Raw genomic sequence first — 13,491 nt, 5'->3', positions numbered from 1 at the left:
GCCCCCCCATCCACCTCAGAACAGCACCCCATCCACCTCAGAACAGCACCCTCCCTCCACCTGACAACAGCACCCCATCCACCTCAGAACAGCGCCTCCCATCCACCTCAGAACAGCCCTCCCTCCAGCTCAGAACAGCACCCCCATCCACCTCAGAGCAGCCCCCCATCTACCTCAGAGCAGCACCCTCCCTCCAGCTCAGAACAGCACCCCCATCCACCTCAGAGCAGCCCCCCCATCTACCTCAGAGCAGCACCCACCCTCCACCTCAGAACAGCACCCCCTATCCACCTGACAACAGCACCCTCCCTCCACCTGACAACAGCACCCTCCCTCCACCTCAGAGCAGCCCCTCCCTCCACCTCAGAACAGCACCCTCCATCCACCTCAGAACAGCACCCTCTCTCCAGCTCAGAGCAGCCCCCCCATCTACCTCAGAACAGCACCCTCCCTCCAGCTCAGAACAGCACCCCCATCCACCTCAGAGCCGCCCCCCCATCTACCTCAGAACAGCACCCCCCATCCACCTCAGAACAGCACCCCCCATCCACCTCAGAACAGCACCCCCATCCACCTCAGAACAGCACCCTCCATCCACCTCAGAACAGCCCCCCATCCACCTCAGAACAGCACCCCCATCCACCTCAGAACAGCCCCCCATCCACCTCAGAGCAGCCCCCCCATCCACCTCAGAGCAGCACCCCCCATCCACCTCAGAGCAGCCCCCCCATCCACCTCAGAGCAGCACCCCCCATCCACCTCAGAGCAGCCCCCCCATCCACCTCAGAACAGCCCCCCCATCCACCTCAGAGCAGCCCCCCCATCCACCTCAGAGCAGCCCCCCCATCCACCTCAGAGCAGCACCCCCCATCCACCTCAGAGCAGCCCCCCCATCCACCTCAGAGCAGCCCCCCCATCCACCTCAGAGCAGCACCCCCCATCCACCTCAGAGCAGCCCCCCCATCCACCTCAGAGCAGCACCCCCCATCCACCTCAGAGCAGCCCCCCCATCCACCTCAGAACAGCCCCCCCATCCACCTCAGAGCAGCCCCCCCATCCACCTCAGAGCAGCACCCCCCATCCACCTCAGAGCAGCACCCTCCCTCCAGAGTTCAGGAAAGGGCTCCAGACGCGGTCCTTCGACCGACACACCGAGGAGCCGGACCCAGCGCCTTGATGTCCTCAGCTATACAAATCCTTGATTGATTGACTGGGCACTGTTTGACAGACTTCCAGATACGTGGGCATTGTTTGCCAGGCTTGCAAACACTTGGGCACTGTTTATCAGGCTTTCAGGCGCCTCTTGGTAGGCCCGCAGTCAGGCGAACTGCTGCTTCACAGACTTCTAGGCACTTAGGCAGTGCTTTACGGGCTTCTGGTCACCTGGGCACGGGGACACAGGCTTCCAGGCACTTGGGTGCTGCTGACGGAGTTCCGGGCACACTATCCGTGCGTCAGACCGGATCTTCAACAAGGCAGAGTCGGTCTAACTTTCTAAACTAGTTAACAAGCGGGTTCTCCTGGTTCTTGTGAACAGACTCACGAGGACACTGGTGAAGGGAGTCACAAGAGACATTCAGCCTCAGGGGTCGTTATTCAAACAGCTTCGCCCAACTCTGGAGAGACGTGCGAGTCGCAGAGTGCTTAAAAACCCTGAGGTGCGCTTCGTGGCACTAGGTATGTGATCGTCCTATCAATACTAACCAATAAGCAGGGCCACTGAAGTTATGCGGCACGGGAATGCCGATATTATGCGACAGGGTTGAGTAAATTATGTGACAAGAAAGGGCGAATGATGCGGCATAAAGCGGCACATTTTCTGATAGTATTACATCATTATATTCTCATGTTTTTTTAGACATGATAACTTTGTCTTGCCGTAGGTTTCACCTCAGTACCAGTATAACATCCCCCAATATAGCAATAATGATCAGAAAGGTGGCAGTCCAGATATGCAAAGGGCCTCCCACTGCGCGGCAACACGTCACTGCATGCTTAGTAACTTTTGAATTATTTGAGCTACAATGTTTTTTTGTGAAAACCTGTAGATTATTAAACAGATGATGAATTATGTGGCAAATGTATAATTATGCAAGAAAATGCGTCATACTCGCATAGTTCCAGTGCCCGACGGTAAGATAGCTCGATGGGCTAATGCACAGATTGCTGAGATCTGGGAGTACCCCGAAGGTACCAGCCTGGGGTCCGGGCTGCATTTTACTTGTCAGATCCGAGCAGCACAGAGATGGGTGAAAAGTGCCACGTTGTAAGCACCCAGAGACAGGCAGGTGTGGGCGCTATATATACCTGTAGTAATTATTACTAACCAGTGGCTGTGTCTGCGCAGCTTTACCCTCCTGGGGCCTTTCTCCTCTTATTGTTCCCCATCTTGGCCCCCGCGAGGGGCGTGGTTTCTTTGTGAGCAGGTGCAGTGGCACCGGGTCCGCTCAACCCTTATTTTAGCTGTGTTTTATGATTCAAATAAACGAGGTGGGTGGGGGAGGGGGGGTCCTTCCTTGCACTAAGGCCAGTAACGTAACGTATAATAGCCCCGCTCCCCTTGACTCTTGTGAGACCCTCTATATCTCACAGATATTCATTGCCCTGGGGCTGAATGCGCCCCCAGCTGCAGCCGCACAGTGACCCCAGGGGTGGGCAGGGGTCGCAGAGGGCACATCATGGGGGGTGGGGGCGATCTAGCTGCCCCCCTCCCGGTCACGTGTGATGAATGTCCAGTGGTGCTGCCCGACAGCTTCCCCTGGAATCAAAGAAAGTGCCTTAGAGCGTGTTGTCAGCATGTACCTGTATAGCGCCTTGGTGTGCAGCCGTAGCGCTTTAAGACTGAACTCTGTGGGCTGCGCCGCATGTGAGAAGTGCCCCCCCATCAAGAAAGTGCATGGCATGGAGGAAGGGGCTGAGGGGCTACCTGGTGGAGGGGAGTAAGAAGGAGAGGTGAAAGGTCACTCCGCCGTATGAGCTGATCTAGTTCCCGCACCTACCAGTTTATTTATAGACTTGTTTTGGTAAAGCGCCCACACAGCCGGCTTTAGGGCGCTACCACAGGACGAGCGGGTGTTAAAGTGCCCCCCTACATGGACGGGGATGACGTGCGGGAGGTGGGCGCTATACCGTGTTAATGAAGAGCATTACTGCCCTTCACGGGGGGGGTGGCAGCGACCCCCCCCCGACAGTGCCCAGCTCCCCTCCCTCACCAGGGCAGTGACAAGGCCCATGTCAGGTTGATACCCGGCCCTGTCTCCGCACAGGGGGTGTGTGTGATGCCCCCCCCCCGACCCCACATGCCCCCCAGCTGCTTCCCCTTTAACACGAGTTTGTTTTTCTCGGGATTGACTCGGATTAAGTCTTGAAATCCTTGTCCAATCAGGGGCTGCGGCGCGGGGGGGCTGGGTTTATTCGAGGCTCCCATTGGCTGCGACAGCAGGAGCTCGACCAATCAGAGCCTCCGGCCCGCCCAGTGCTCTCAGTACACACTGTTAGCTCCGGGTCTGAAGTTTGAGTCAGAGGGAGCAGGAGGCGGAGGACAACAAGTACTGAAGGACAACTACAGCAGCACATCAACAACAACACAACAACAGCACAACAAGGGATCAGAGGCACCGGGACAGGAGACCAGGTGAGACAGCAAGAACTACAGCACAATAATAACACAACAAGGGACCAAAGACACAGAGGGGGGGGCACCAGGTGAGACAACAACTACAGCACAACAACACAACTAGGGACCAGGGCAGGAGACCAAGTGAGACAACAAGAACCACAGCACAATAATAACAAAACAACACAACAAGGGACCAAAGACACAGAGGAAGGACACCAGGTGAGACAATTACTACAGCACAACAACAATAACACAACAGGGGACCATGTGAGAGGACATCAATTACAGCACAACAACAACAACAACAACAAGGGACCAGAAACAAATCAGGTAAGACGACAACAACTACAGCACAACACAACAAGGGACAAGAGAGACCAGGGAAGGAGACCAGGTGAGACAACAACTACAGCTCAATAAGAACACAATAACACAACAAGGGACCAGAGACACTAGGGGGCAGAGAGCAGGAGACAACAACAACTACAGCACAATAACACAACAAGGTACAAGAGACACCCGGGCAGGTGATGACAAAAACTATAGCACAACAACACAACAAGGGGCCAGGACAGACCAGGGGAGACGACAACAACTACAGCAGCACAACAACAACACAAGGGACCAGAGGCACCAGGGCAGGAGACAAGAAGAACCACAGCACAATAATAACACAAGGGACCCGAGACACCAGGGCAGGAGACCAGGTGAGACAAGAAGAACCACAGCACAATAATAACCCAACAACCCAACAAGGGACCAAAGACACAGAGGAAGGACAACAGGTGAGACAACAACTACAGCACAACAACAATAACACAACAAGGGACCATGTGAGACGACATCAATTACAGCACAACAACAACACAACAAGGGACCAGGACATACCAGGGGAGACGACAACAACTACAGCAGCACAACAACAACACATGGGACAAGAGACACCAGGACAGGAGACCAGGTGAGACAACAAGAACCACAGCACAATAATAACACAACACAAGGGACCAAAGACACAGAGGGAGGACACCAGGTGAGACAACAACTACAGCACAACAACAATAACACAACAAGGGACCATGTGAGACAACATCAATTACAGCACAACAACACAAGGGACCAGAGACAGATCAGGTGAGACGACAACAACTACAGCACAACAACACAACAAGGGACCAGAGACACCAGGGCAGGAGACCAAGTGAGACAACAACTACAGCACAATAATAACACAATAACACAACAAGGGACCAGAGACACCAGGGGGCAGAGAGCAGGAGACAACAACAACTACAGCACAACAATAAAACAAGGGACCAGAGACACCAGGGGGCAGAGAGCAAGTGACAACAACAACTACAGCACAATAACACAACAAGGGACCAGAGATACCAGGGCAGGAGATGACAAAAAGTATATCACAACAAGGGGCCAGAGACATCAGGGCTGGAGATGACAACAACTACAGCAGGACAGCAACAACACAACAAAGGACCAGAGACACCAGGGCAGGAGATGACAACTACAGCACAACAACGCAAGGGGCCAGAGATACCAGGGGAGGAGACCAGGTGAGACAACACCTACAGCACAATAATAACACAACACAAGAAGGGACCAAAGACATCATTGGGCAGAGAGCAGGACACAAGAACTACAGCACAACAACACAACAAGGGACCCGAGACACCAGGGGAGGAGACCAGGTGAAACAACAACATACGGCATAACAAAACAACAAGGGACTAAGACACCAGGGGAGGACACGAGGTGAGACAACAACAAATATAGCAGCACAACAACACAACAAGGGACCAGAGACACCAGGGGAGGAGCCCAGGTGAGAAAACAACTGCAGCACCATTGCAACACAACAAGGGAGCAGAGATACCAGGGGAGGAGACCAGGTGAGGCAAAAACAACTACAGCACGACAGCAACACAACAGGGGATCAAAGACATGTGGAAGGAGACCAGGTGAGACAACAACTAAAGTACAACAGCAGCACAACAAGGGGCCAGAGACACCAGGGGAGGTGACCAGATGAGACAACAACTACAGAACAACAACACAACAAGGGACCAAATACACCATGGGAGGACACAAGGTGAGACAACAACAAATATAGCAGCACAACAACACAACAAGGACCAGAGACACAGGGGGAGAACACCAGGTGAGAGAACACCAACTACAGCACAACAACAACACATCAACACAATAAGGGACAAAAGACACCAGGGGAAGAGACCAGGTGAGACAACAACTACAACACAACACCACAATAAAAAGGGACCAAAACACCAGGGGGCAGAGATCAACAAGGACAGCCACTACAGCACTACAATAACACATTTCCCCACAGATACATTTTCAACTTCTTGATAGCCTATACTCAATCTGGTGTTTCTCTTTCTATTGTGCAATAAAACATTCTGCACTTTTGAGCATTATTGAAAAGAATGCAACGTATATTCTTTTCCTTACACTATTTGACTAAACACTGCACCTATTTGTGTCAAACTGGCATCTACTGTTATTAATTTCTTCCCCTTTGGATTATATGTTTGTAATGCGGGTGCTTTTAATATTGCATTTTTGATCTCTTCAAACACATTCCCTTGTTCAGATCCCCATTTAAACTTTGCTTTTTTCCTTAGTAACACTCTAAGTGGCTCATGAGGTCAGCATAACCCATGATAAATCGTGAGTAATATTCACTTAACTCAAGGGATGATTTAAAAGTATATTCATCATTAGGAATGGGTGCCTCACGATTTGCTTTAACTAAGTCCTCTTTTGTTTTTTTACCCTCAGAAGAAAGTTGTGTTTTAAGTATTCAATTTCTGTACATAAAAAAATTACATTTAGACTTACTTACAGTTATGCCTTTTTTTTAAAGAATTCCCAGAACTCTATTAAAACTTGAATTCTGTTCAGAAATGGTTACGTGTAACAAACAATGAGGCAGGTACCCTCTAACCCTTTGGACCAGGGTAGTAAATGTAAATAAATTAATGGTCAATCCAAGGGGGAAGTAACCTAGACTTCTGCGGTGATCTAATGACTAAAATAATTCTAAGTGTACAAACAATGTAACATCAACAGAAATTTATTGCATTGTATATTTCTTTAAACATGTTATTCTAGACACAAGGTTATATTTGTCTGAATAGGTGCTCCTAATAAAACAGTGAAAGTGATAAAAATGTGCAGATAAGTGAAGGTGTTATATACAATATGTACAATGGGTGGTTTTAGGAATATTATGGACTTCTAGTGGCTCCGTCAGTCCAGGAAGCCCTGAAGTCACATAAGATTTCTTTACAGTTCTATATTCCACACTCAAAGGTATGTCGACGTTTCGACCCAATTGCAGAAACAAATCAAAGGTGGGTCATCATCAGGACTGGGAACATTCAAGTCGGTAGCACCTATGGGTAGTGTAAATATCAGAGTTACTAAAGGTCTGATTAATCTGTTTCTACTATTATTTAGAGGGAGGATTAAGCACTCACCTAAGATCCAGTGTAGGAATACGATCTGGTGGTCTGGGACATCTTCCTGGTAGGAAAATGACAATTGATGTGGTACTCTGTTTATATATTAATTATGTAGAATGTAATCATAGGGTGAAACAGTGACTGCTTACGTGTTATGTAGTTCACTGTATCCCGAGGACGTGGTCTGGGAGTCAAATAATGATCCAGTGGTCAGTGTTGTGTCTTCCAGGTCATAAAAGCACAGAGAGCCATTCATAAATGAAATCCAGGGCTCACGATATCTAAAAGACAATAGTCATATAAACTAGCCATTGTTTAAGGGTGTGTGTAAGGAAATGCCTCCTTGGCATGGTTACCCCTGACTTTTTGCCTTTGCTGATGCTAAGTTTTGATTTGAAAGTGTGCTGAGGCCTGCTAACCAGGCCCCAGCACCAGTGTTCTTTCCCTAACCTGTACTTTTGTTTCTATAATTGGCCCACCCTGGCATCCAGGTAAGTCCCTTGTAACTGGTACCCCTGGTACCAAGGGCCCTGATGCCAGGGAAGGTCTCTAAGGGATGCAGCATGTCTTATGCCACCCTGGGGACCCCTCACTCAACACAGACACACTGCTTGCCAGCTTGTGTGTGCTGGTGAGGACAAAACGAGTAAGTCGACATGGCACTCCCCTCAGGGTGCCATGCCAACCTCACACTGCCTATGCAGTATAGATAAGTCACCCCTCTAGCAGGCCTTACAGCCCTAAGGCAGGGTGCACTATACCATAGGTGAGGGCACCAGTGCATGAGCACTGTGCCCCTACAGTGTCTAAGCAAAACCTTAGACATTGTAAGTGTAGGGTAGCCATAAGAGTATATGGTGTGGGAGTCTGTCATGCACGAACTCCACAGCACCATAATGGCTACACTGAAAACTGTGAAGTTTGGTATCAAACTTCTCAGCACAATAAATGCACACTGATGCCAGTGTACATTTTATTGTAACATACACCCCAGAGGTGCCCCCTGAAACCTTAACCGACTATCCGTGTAGGCTGACTGGTTTTAGCAGCCTGCCACACTAGAGACATGTTGCTGGCCACATGGGGAGAGTGCCTTTGTCACTCTGTGGCTAGTAACAAAGCCTGTACTGGGTGGAGGTGCTTCACACCTCCCCCTGCAGGAACTGCAACACCTGGCGGTGAGCCTCAAAGGCTCACCCCCTTTGTTACAGCACCCCAGGGCACTCTAGCTAGTGGAGTTGCCCGCCCCCTCCGGCCACGGCCCCACTTTTGGCGGCAAGGCCGGAGGAGATAATGAGAAAAACAAGGAGTCACTGGCCAGTCAGGACAGCCCCTAAGGTGTCCTGAGCTGAGGTGACTCTGACTTTTAGAAATCCTCCATCTTGCAGATGGAGGATTCCCCCAATAGGGATAGGAATGTGCCCCCCCTCCCCTTGGGAGGAGGCACAAAGAGGGTGTACCCAGCCTCAGGGCTAGTAGCTATTGGCTACTAACCCCCCAGACCTAAACACGCCCTTAAATTTAGTATTTAAGGGCTCCCCAGAACCTAGGAACTCAGATTCCTGCAACCGAAGAAGAAGAGGACTGCTAAGCTGAAAAACCCTGTAGAGAAGACGGAGACACCAACCACTTCTAAAGACACTGCTCCAGCGACGCTTTCCCCGGGGACCAGCGACCTCTGAATCCTCAGAGGACTGCCCTGCTCTAGAGGGACCAAAAACTCCTGAGGACAGCGGCTCTGCTCACCCAAGACTGCAACTTTGCAACGAAGGAGCAACTTTAAAACAACTTGCGTTTCCCGCCAGAAGCGTGAGACTTGCTACTCTGCACCCGACGCCCCCGGCTCGACTTGTGGAGAACAATCACTTCAGGGAGGACTGCCCAGCGACTGCGAGACCGTGAGTAGCCAGAGTTGCCCCCCCCTGAGCCCCCACAGCGATGCCTGCAGAGGGAATCCCGAGGCTCCCCCTGACCGCGACTGCCTGCTCTTCAGATCCCGACGCCTGGTAAAGACTCTGCACCCGCAGCCCCCAGGACCTGAAGGACCCGAACTCCAGTGCAGGAGTGACCCCCAGGAGGCCCTCTCCCTTGCCCAGGTGGTGGCTACCCCGAGGAGCCCCCCCCTTGCCTGCCTGCATTGCTGAAGAGACCCCTTGGTCTCCCATTGAAACCTATTGAAAACCTGACGCGTGTTTGCACACTGCACCCGGCCCCCCCGCGCTGCTGAGGGTGTATTTTCTGTGCTGGCTTGTGTCCCCCCCGGTGCCCTACAAAACCCCCCTGGTCTGCCCTCCGAAGACACGGGTACTTACCTGCTGGCAGACTGGAACCGGGGCACCCCCTTCTCCATTGAAGCCTATGCGTTTTGGGCACCACTTTGACCTCTGCACCTGACCATCCCTGAGCTGCTGGTGTGGTAACTTTGGGGTTGCTCTGAACCCCCAACGGTGGGCTACCTTGGACCCAAACTTGAACCCCGTAGGTGGTTTACTTACCTGCAAAAACTAACAAACTCTTACTCCCCCCAGGAACTGTTGAAAATTGCACTGTCTAGTTTTAAAATAGCTATATGTGATTTATATGAAAACTGTGTATGCTATTTTGATTATTCAAAGTTCCTAAAGTACTTACCTGCAATACCTTTCATTTGAAGTATTAAATGTAAATCTTGAACCTGTGGTTCTTAAAATAAACTAAGAAAATATATTTTTCTATACAAAAACCTATTGGCCTGGAATTGTCTCTGAGTGTGTGTTCCTCATTTATTGCCTGTGTGTGTACAACAAATGCTTAACACTACTCCTTTGATAAGCCTACTGTTCGACCACACTACCACAAAATAGAGCATTAGTATTATCTCTTTTTGCCACTATCTTACCTCTAAGGGGAACCCTTGGACTCTGTGCATACTATTCCTTACTTTGAAATAGTGCATACAGAGCCAACTTCCTACATTGGTGGATCAGCGGTGGGATACAAGACTTTGTATTTGCTGGACTACTCAGCCAATAGCTGATCACACGACTAAATTCCCAAAATTGTCATTAGAAACTGATTTTTGCAATTTGAGCTATTTTTCTAAATTTTTAAAAGTCCTGCTAGGGCCTTGTGTTAGTCCCTGTTAGCGTTTCTTTTAGAGTTAAAAAGTTTTGTGAAAGTTTGAATTAAGTTCTAGAGATAGTTTTAGATTCTTAAAAAGTATTCCAACTTTTAGAAACATAATGTCTAGTGCAGAAGAGAATGTGATGGAACTCGACATCACTCCTTACCTCCATCTTAAGATGAGGGAGCTAAGGTCTCTCTGCAAAATAAAGAAAATACCAGTTGGCCTAAGACCTTCCAAAATACAGCTCCAGGAGCTGCTGGCAGAGTTTGAAAAAGCCAACCCCTCTGAGGATGACCTCCCAGAGGATGAAGTTAGTGACTTGGAGGAGATTTCCCCCCCTCCAGTCCTAATTAGGGAGATCAGGGCCCCTCAAGCCCTGTCTCCAACTGTGATAGTCAGAGATGCTGTTTCCCTCACAGGAGGGTCCAGCACCTCTGCAATCACTGAGGATAGCCTCAGTGAAGATGACCTACTGTTAGCCAGGATGGTCAAAAGATTGGCTTTAGAGAGACAGCTCCTAGCCATAGAAAGGGAAAGACAAGAGATGGGTTTTGGTCCCATCCATGGTGGCAGCAACATAAACAGGGTCAGAGATTCTCCTGACATGTTGAAAATCCCAAAAGGGATTGTAACTAAATATGAAGATGGTGATGACATCACCAAATGGTTCACAGCTTTTGAGAGGGCTTGTGCAACCAGAAAAGTAAACAGATCTCACTGGGGTGCTCTCATTTGGAAAATGTTCACTGGAAAGTGTAGGGATAGACTCCTCACACTCTCTGGAAAAGATGCAGAATCTTATGACCTCATGAAGGGAACCCTGATTGAGGGCTTTGGATTCTCCACTGAGGAGTATAGAATTAGATTCAGGGGGGCTCAAAAATCCTCGAGCCAGACCTGGGTTGATTTTGTGGACTACTCAGTGAAAACACTGGATGGTTGGATTCAAGGCAGTGGTGTAAATGATTATGATGGGCTGTACAATTTATTTATGAAAGAACACCTGTTAAGTAATTGTTTAAATGATAAACTGCATCAGCATCTGGTAGACCTAGGACCAATTTCTCCCCAAGAATTGGGAAAGAAGGCGGACCATTGGGTCAAGACTAGGGTGACCAAGACTTCCACAGGGGGTGACCAAAAGAAAGGGGTCACAAAGCCTCCCCAGGGGAAGAGTGTTGAGACATCCAAAAACAAAAATAGTAAAGAGTCTTCTACAGGCCCCCAAAAACCTGCACAGGAGGGTGGGCCAAGAGCCTCTTCACAAAACAATTTTGGGTACAAGGGTAAAAACTTTGATCCCAAAAAGGCCTGGTGTCGTAGCTGTAATCAGCCTGGACACCAAACTGGAGACAAGGCCTGTCCCAAGAAAAGTACCACTTCTAACTCCACTCCAGCTAACACTGGAATGGCTAGTCTCCAAGTGGGATCAACAGTGTGCCCAGAGCAAATCAGGTGTCACACTGAAGCTACATTAGTCTCTGAGGGTGGGGTGGATTTAGCCACACTGGCTGCCTGGCCTCCTAACATGCAAAAATACAGGCAGCAACTCTTAATTAATGGGACAAGTGTAGAAGGCCTGATGGATACAGGTGCCAGTGTCACCATGGTGACAGAGAAACTGGTTTCCCCTGGTCAATACCTGGCTGGACAAACTTATCCAGTCACCAACGCTGACAATCAGACTAAAGTACATCCCATGGCTATGGTAACTTTAGAGTGGGGAGAGGTCAATGGCCTGAAACAGGTGGTGGTCTCCTCAAATATCCCAGTAGACTGCTTGGAAATGACCTGGAGTCCTCAGCTTGGGCTGAGGTTGAATTGAAAACCCATGCAGCCATGCTGGGTATCCCTGAACTGGTGTGTGTCAAGACAAGGGCACAGTGCAAGGCTCAGGGTCAAAAAGTAGAGTTGGAGCCTGGAAAAAGGGCCCAGCCTACCAAGAGAAAAGGAAAGACAACTGGGAAACCAGCTGCAACACAACAACAAAAAGAGAACCTCTCTTCCCAGGAAGAAGTTCTGCCCTCTGAGGGAACTGAGCCTATGGAGTTAGAACCTTATCAGGTTGAGCTCTTAGGCCCAGGGGGACCCTCAAGGGAGCAGTTGTGTAAGGGGCAAGAAACCTGTCCCTCTCTTGAAGGCCTTAGGCAGCAAGTTGCTGAAGAGTCCAATGGCAAGAAAACTGGATCACATAGGGTCTATTGGGAAGATGGACTCCTTTACACTGAGGCAAGAGATCCCACACCTGGTGCCACTAGGAGAGTGGTAGTGCCTCAGGAGTTTAGGGAGTTCATACTGACCTTAGCCCATGATATTCCTCTTGCTGGGCATTTGGGACAAACCAAAACGTGGGAGAGACTAGTCAACCACTTCTACTGGCCCAACATGTCCCAGAAAGTCAAGGAGTTTTGTGTCTCCTGTACCACCTGTCAAGCCAGTGGTAAGACAGGTGGACACCCAAAGGCCCCCCTTATTCCACTTCCAGTGGTGGGGGTCCCCCTTGAAAGAGTGGGTGTGGACATAGTGGGTCCACTTGAACCTCCCACAGCCTCAGGGAACATGTACATACTAGTAGTAGTGGATCACGCTACTAGATACCCTGAAGCAATTCCCCTTAGGTCGACTACTGCCCCTGCAGTAGCCAAGGCCCTCATTGGTATTTTTACCAGAGTGGGTTTTCCTAAGGAGGTGGTGTCTGACAGAGGTACCAACTTCATGTCACCATACCTGAAACACATGTGGAATGAGTGTGGAGTGACTTACAAATTCACTACACCATACCATCCACAAACTAATGGCCTTGTTGAGAGATTCAACAAGACATTAAAAGGCATGATCATGGGGCTCCCTGAAAAACTCAAAAGGAGATGGGATGTCCTCTTGCCATGCCTGCTTTTCGCTTACAGAGAGGTGCCTCAGAAGGGAGGTGGGTTCTCACCCTTTGAACTTCTGTTTGGCCACCCTGTAAGGGGACCACTAGCTCTTGTGAAAGAAGGCTGGGAGAGACCTCTTCATAAGCCTAGGCAAGATATAGTGGACTATGTACTTGGCCTACGTTCAAGGATGGCAGAGTACATGGAAAAGGCAAGTAAAAACCTTGAGGCCAGCCAACAGCTCCAGAAGTTTTGGTATGACCAAAAGGCTGCAATGGTTGAATTTCAGCCAGGGCAGAAAGTCTGGGTTCTGGAGCCTGTGGTTCCCAGGGCACTTCAGGACAAATGGAGTGGCCCTTACCCAGTGCTAGAAAAGAAGAATCAGGTTAC

General features: G+C 49.7%; 1 protein-coding gene across 1 annotated transcript in view; it reads left to right on the top strand.

Annotated features, from left to right (window-relative positions):
• Positions 1 to 3,501: 3,501 nt before the first annotated feature.
• The window catches only part of LOC138283695 (SPRY domain-containing SOCS box protein 3-like), a 64,359-nt gene continuing 54,369 nt past the window's right edge, over positions 3,502 to 13,491 (top strand). Inside the window, exon 1 of the mRNA XM_069221699.1 lies at positions 3,502 to 3,634. The gene's annotated coding sequence lies outside the window, so the exon portion shown is untranslated. The remainder of the gene's footprint in view (positions 3,635 to 13,491) is intronic.

Source organism: Pleurodeles waltl, chromosome 3_1 (genome assembly GCF_031143425.1).
Source record: "Pleurodeles waltl isolate 20211129_DDA chromosome 3_1, aPleWal1.hap1.20221129, whole genome shotgun sequence".
NCBI lineage: Eukaryota > Metazoa > Chordata > Amphibia > Caudata > Salamandridae > Pleurodeles > Pleurodeles waltl.
Note: the sequence above shows the minus strand (reverse complement) of the source record. Positions and strands in the feature narration are given on the sequence as shown.